This window comes from Saccostrea echinata, unplaced genomic scaffold, assembly GCF_033153115.1.
Source record: "Saccostrea echinata isolate AGI-Se365-2 ecotype Australia unplaced genomic scaffold, CSIRO_AGI_Sech_v1 ptg000054l, whole genome shotgun sequence".
Lineage (NCBI taxonomy): Eukaryota > Metazoa > Mollusca > Bivalvia > Ostreida > Ostreidae > Saccostrea > Saccostrea echinata.
This window is the reverse complement of record NW_026889803.1, coordinates 47,282,137-47,289,357: the sequence shown is the minus strand read 5'-3', so window position 1 is coordinate 47,289,357 and position 7,221 is coordinate 47,282,137.

The following is a 7,221-nucleotide window of genomic DNA, read 5'->3' as shown; positions in this document are numbered from 1 at the left end:
TTGTGCATTAATGATTTAATGATATTCTCAATATTCTTGTTATATATTTCAGGGCAATATTATTTAACTATATAATAAACAAGTCAACAGTACGAACCCTAACAGGCGTTTTGATTTATTGTCCATCATATGCAGAAACCTTGCTTCAATTCCACTATTTGAAGTCTTCAATGCGTTTTACGCAAAAGCCCCTTAACCATTACACCTTTATATTCCTATATAAAATTTTGACCCCCTGTTGTGGCCCAACCCTACTCCCGGGGGTCATGTTTTGAACAAACTCGAATCTACACTACCTGAGGATACTTCTGTATTAATATGACTAATAATGGCTTAGCTGTTCTAGAAGAAGATTTTAAAGACATTTCCTATATATTCCTATTGTAAACCTTGAACACCTCTTGTGGCCCCGCCCTACCCCCGGGGGTTGTAATATGAACAAACTTGAATCTAGAGTACACTTAGTGTAATGAAGCTTTCACATAATATAAGGTTCATCTTTTCTTGCCCAGTGGTTCTTGAGAAGAAGATTTTTACAAGATAGAAGAAGATTTTTACAAGATGCAACCAAATTTTCAGGAATTCTTAATTATCTCCCCTTGACATAGGGATTGGCACTTCTTGTGAACAAATTTAAATTCCCTTCACCCAAGGATGCTTTGTGGCAAGTTTGGTTGAAATTGGCCCCGTGGTTTTTGAGAAAAAATCAAAAATGTGAAAAGTTTACAAACGGACGCCGGACACTCTTTGATCAGAAAAGCTCGCTTGAGCCTCCGGCTCAGATGAGCTAAAAAGGATAAGGAAACTCTGTGGTACTTCGTACAGAAAAAAGGTTTGTCAACTCATATTTTCGGATAATTGATTGAGAATCTTCTTTGAGGAAACATTATTTCTGTGAAATAACGCATTCCCTTGACAGATAGAAAGTGACTGGGATTTTGCTCAATTAATGAGACATCTGCTTGAGATGCCACAAGACCTTGGTTTACGTTTGATCATTTTCTCTTATTAACTTGTTTATTTGTGAGCGTTATTACGCAGACTTGTTAATCACTGTCTGCCCCCTACTACGTAGAATCATTAGTGGGAAGGAAGTAGGAATTCAATCATACCTGGAAAAATTGGAAAATATCAAGGGTATTTTGAAAAGTTCTGATAATTATTGATAAAATGTTGATCCTTTAAAGAAAAGTTAATGTTTACTTAACATCATTGATATGCATGAATTGTATATAGCTTTGTCACTTAGCACTCTTGTGACATTTTTATGACGTCATACATGTAATTCTATTATATGTAATGAATTAAATTCATATAAAAATATATTCATGTACCCTATATGCAATATTTTGCAAAAAGATGACGATGTTCAACAACTGGTATTTTTCTCATAAATAATCAAAATCCAAGTCATAGGTACATCTCTGACATATGTACAATTGATCTTCAAAATAAAAAAAGTCCCTATCTTGAAAACTGTAGGAGGAGTTTCCGGACAATGATGTAACCTTTTGGAATCCGCCCTCCGGCCTGCACTTCCACCCAGCCGCCCGTCATTTTTCCTACGAAAAACCGGGTTAACAACTTAATTATTACTTTTGCGTTGCTTTATAATAACACTCTAATATTTTGTTACTACATATTGTGGAGTTAAATTTTTAATACATGTGACATTTTCATATTTCATCCTCATGTCTTGAATGCTTGCAGTAGCTTACATGTTTAATGTTTCCAAAGGGCGAGAAAAGCATTAATGGGATCTTGCTTAAAATTCAATTCACATGCAGAATCCCTAAAACTCGAGATAACCAACGAGAACTTAATTACCAAAACAAGAAAGAAAAACGAATTCTTCCATTTATTTGTACCAAGAATACCACTGCATTCAAATTCTCAGCACACTCTCGGTAATAACGACATATCCAGGGGTCGTAATACAATACTTAGAAACGAACCTCAATCTAATTTTCTGCAAATGTTCTGTACAAATTGTAAATGGCCAAATGAATAATTTAGTTGGTGTCATTTGATAGAAGGGTCATGATACTAAATTAAAGGCTAGCGTCACGAACGAAGGGAAAGTATATCGACCGAGATTTGTCTCCTTACCGGCTCTTGAAGTATTGTACTTTCTATTTGGCAAAAACAAGTAACACGATCACAAACAAATCATCTGCCACGTTCCCTAGGAACTGGCAGAAATTCCGGAGGGATTCTCTGAGAGCCAATTGCAACGCATCACTGCTTTGGTGCCCAGTGGTCCATTCCAATTAAATGACCATTCACATTTAAAATGAAGAAATCTTTTTTATACAAAGTTGCTTTAAATGGAAAATAATTTCCAGGAAAAATGCAGTAAAATCTCGTAAGTATTACTTTTAGGATTATTTTTTCTTCGATTAAAAAATGTATTTTCTTGATAGTTTCATGTTGAATTTTGTCTCCCTTGGATTTCAAAATGTGTATATGGAATTGTTCACAATAAGCACGGAGGAATGTAACTCCTGCAAATGAATTTGATTTATAAATTATTGAATTTTTAATTTTGCTTTATTCAAAGACACAACAACCAAGTGATAGAATTTTGAATGATAAAAAATCACTAAACAACCAAATCGCCTTTTTTGATAAATTATGAATTAAAAAACTTGACTTCGATAAGTTCTGCTAACTTTATTACCATGTCACGAAATACATACAGAAATCAAACGTGATTTTCACTATTAAAAATGACTTATGCGGACATTTTTATGCGTACATCATGTTGATTTAAAAAAAAAAATCACGATTAAAGGAAAAGTCAAACAGCCAATACATGTTATAGGAAAACTGGTCTTATTTCTGCTGAAAAAATTCGGTCTGGATCAACTTCAAGGTTTTTATTTTATCCAATTAACCGCAATGTGCCACTATTATGTATCATGTTCAAATCAGCTAACATCATTTATCAAAAGTGCACAAGTGTAAAGTACACATTGACTTTCTTGTCTTGTTAGAAAAATTCACAAAATCATATTAATCTATTTAATTTGTGAGGAAATCTAGAATATACATGTACTCCGTGTACATATGTACACATAACTGTTGAGCATGTAATGTGACAAATGGTACGTATTATGTTATGAGATTCTGCAGCATGTTTTGAAATGATCAGAATAACTGTTTTAACTTAAAGGCATAATTCTGGGAGTTTTATCTAAATTATTTTGATTCATATAAATGACTAAAATCTTGAACAGTAAATTCATGCTTACAAAAATGCTTAATATTCATTTTATTTATCGGGATTCTACACTCTTGTGTAAATAAGTATTGAGTCAAATGCTCCTGATTTGTAAAAGAGAATATCATATTAAACTGTTTTAGAAAAAAGTTTTTGTATTCTGTTAATCATGTGAACCTCTTACAAAACTTGAGGCGTTTATTCATTTGGTGCGTTAGGCCGGGAGATTTCAGTATTATCGTATCAACAAATCCAGTTGTTACAGTATTCAATAACTATAGAAATTAATTAAAATATATAACCTTTATAATTACTGCAATCAAATAGCTTTGTTTGTTAGGTAATTTTAATTTTCTTTGCTAAATCAAAAAATAAAACCAGTAAAATGAATTTACTTTAACATTCTTAGAATTCAATGACAACGACATTCTTCCTTACTAAGAGATGAATTTAATTTTTGAGAATTCATGAGGACATGAACTACGTATGCGACGCTTCACAACGGCATATTTCATGAGGTGTGTTAGCATTTCATGATAAATATGCAGGCGTGAATCGTTGTAGTTCATGTACCTCATGAATTCTCAAAAATTAAATTCATATTTTATATTTACATTATTTTTCTGATGATTTGCCACATATTTTTGTCATTCAACGATTATTTTCGAAAAAAAAAAGTTTGCACTATTTTTTGACTTGAGACACATCACAAATGGAAATATTCTTACTCATTCCACGGTAGTTCATTAGAACAGGAAATTTTTCTACTAGTAATTTGCAAAAATTCTTAAGGAAAAATCTTTGGAAATGTAAATATATCACGTCAAACATCGTTTTTTTAACAGGGCACGAGCTCTTTTATTGTTTATGTTTACGTTTCACCGCGGATATGTTCGAATTGTTAAACTCTGCACACGTCACTAAGCATGGACTGACAATACTGGTGAATTAGTTTAATTGCTTTCTCAAATTTCTACTCTGAATTTTCTGGATTATAGTTTTAATATTTTTCATTAATACACAAAAAAAATTCTACTTTTCTAAAGTATTAAGGATAAAGTTTACATTGTGAAAGTGTCAGGATGTGTCAATCAAACACATTCCGAAATTCATTGTTTCAATAATTTCCAGATAAAAGAGGTTTCTAAACACGCTTTTTTAATTTTTCCGTTTGAAATGCTAAAGCAACATGTAAGTCATGATATTATACAGGAAATTTGAGAGAAAAAAAATTAACTTCAAATCTGTGTCCACGCCCCTTTAGGAGGAAAAAATTAAGTGCCGTTTTCTAATTCAGAATTCGTCTGACACTTTTGAATCCTTTTCCAGATAATTTGCCACAAGGTTTGTTTAAATAAAGTTATTCACCTGTTTACATACACTGTTCATTGTAAGAAAGGCGTTACACCGGTCCTTCCACGGCCAATGGAGATGATCAATCATTTATTTAGTTTTGTTTGTTTGTTGTTTAACGTCCCTCTCGAGAATTTTTCACTCATATGGAGACGCCACCACTTGCCGTTGGAGAGTTGCAAATTTTGACCTTTGCTCGACACTTAGGGCAATTGAGCAGTGAGGGATCTTTTTCGTGCCAGCACCTATTGCGACACGGGAGATAATTTTCGATTCAATCCTCGTATTTATTTATTATTTACTGAGCAATCAAGTCATTTTCCGCTTTTATTTTATTTATTGAATTATTAACAATTTAAGCTAAAATTAAATTTTGAATGTGTTGCGCCAATAGCAAAAGCAATTCTTATCACCCACTATTATTTTAAAACATTGCATTTAACTTTACCCTATTATTTTTAGCCGTTTACTAATTAGGTGAAATGATACTATTAATTATTAAAATAAGAAGACTTAAATATTACGTTTTTGACAAGGAATTTCAATGTAACTTAACATTTACTATGTGGGTAGCTTTCATAAAGTTTGGACAGCCATTAGCTCTGTGGTCAGCTTACCAAATCTGATTGGACATTTAAATTATTGGAATGATTCGTACACATGTTTCTGCAGATGAAACCCCAAATACACCAATATACTACATGTATATGTAAACAATAGGCGAAGCAAGAGCATTGCAGCATCTTAAACTCAAAATTAAGCACATTTTCTTTAACAAACTTTGAACTCGTATACCCCTGTGTTTGATCAGTTTGATGTCGAAAAATGCAAATTAACGAAATTCACATTTTTTTTTTTTTTTTTTTTTTTTTTTTTTTTTTAAAAAACATTTAGTTAAAGTTGACAGGCAATACTATAAGCAGTGATACTATAAAATGTCAAGCCAAAATTTTGTAACAATTTTAATTTCAAACTCTGTATTCATATCGTTTGGCTGTTGTTTGCAAATTACATAATACCTGGCCTTCATTTCAATGCGTGCTATAGATACTTATTTTTTTTCAAAGAATAGTCGACGACGATGACCACAATCAGGGGTTTCGTTTAAATTATTAATTATTTGTTTGTCTTGAGAACCACTGTAACTCTTGTGAGCGTTATAGCCCAGATGTCTCATTTCTCTGTTTGACTGTGCGCTTGGTGCCCTTTGTACAACAACTCCTGACGCTTCAGTGTTTTTTTTTTTCTCTTAAACTTAGTACATTAAAAGTGCGTGATGTATCGGAAATCATGCATTATCTCTAATGCATCTGTATTAGATCTGTCAGATACTCAGATATCGTTTTAATAGCTGACAACATCTTAATGGAGAACCATATCTTCCCCACCGTGGAATTAAAAAGAAACCATTACATTCTGCAACACAAAGAGTAAAAATCAAACGAATATACATCATTACATGAAAGTATTTTTTTCTTTCTTCTTTTTTTGCAATGACTCACATCTAAAAAAAAATATTGAAATAATTTAGTATTTTGAAAGTTGAGATTATGAACTTGCACCTAGAACATCAAAACTACACATGCAATTAAAATACCTCCTCATCATTTTATTCAATGCACACTGCATTAAACAAATCAAGTCAGTAAAAGTTGCCTGTTTTCCTTCCTTTATCAGTATTCTGAATATCTCCAAAGATTTTTTTTATCTATAAATCTGATTATATAGATGTAGTTGAGAACGTGTTAAATGTTCCCGTGCTGTCATCAATAAAAGGACTAGATCTATCCAATTTTCTAATTAATCTCCGCAACCGTGTAAAATAAAGATAACAGGGGATTTAGAGGAGACGGTTAATCTTGATTAATCGCAATTTGTACCCTTCTTTTCTTCTTTATGAGTAACTGTATCAAAATAATCTTGTTCGAGAAACCATACAGGAAGTACATTCATATCCAGAATTTCGAAGTTTTAATAAGGCTATATAGATAAACGGTCTACAAATTGTATATATATATATATATATATATATATATATATATATATATATATATATATATATATATATTAAAAACATCATTTTCAGATTGTTCTTGATTTGATTTTCTTATAATAGAGAATTAGATCCAGTATTACAGTATAAATGATCGTAAGCTTTACAAAAGAACCTTGTAGACCAATAAAGATAGGAGGAAACAAGAAATATTTCCAGACATTCTCATCAGATTCAGCATTCATATCAGTTTAGCAATATTCCTTTGTAATTTCTTTACGTTCTTCGTTAGACAAGGTATAAACATGTGCTAGTACTCAAAGTAGTCGTTAGTTTTACCTTGTAACGTATTTATGAATGTATCCAGCAAGTCATGTAGGTTTCTCTGCTCACAGTTACAGCAGCCGGAGACATTACTTAGAGCGGTAAGTCTTATCTGGGGAAAAGTGGGTAAAATTTTGTTAGCGAGTCATTTTGTGTAAATCAAGCTTTAGTACAGTAAGAATTTATTCATAGAAATCACTGTACTCTTTCTACATTGGGTTGTGTGTATTCAAAGCAGAATCACAGATAGCTACAAGAACTTAAAGGCGAAAATACATTGCTATTTAGCAAGTCTTAAGTTATAATCAGAGAGACCATAGTTAATCTA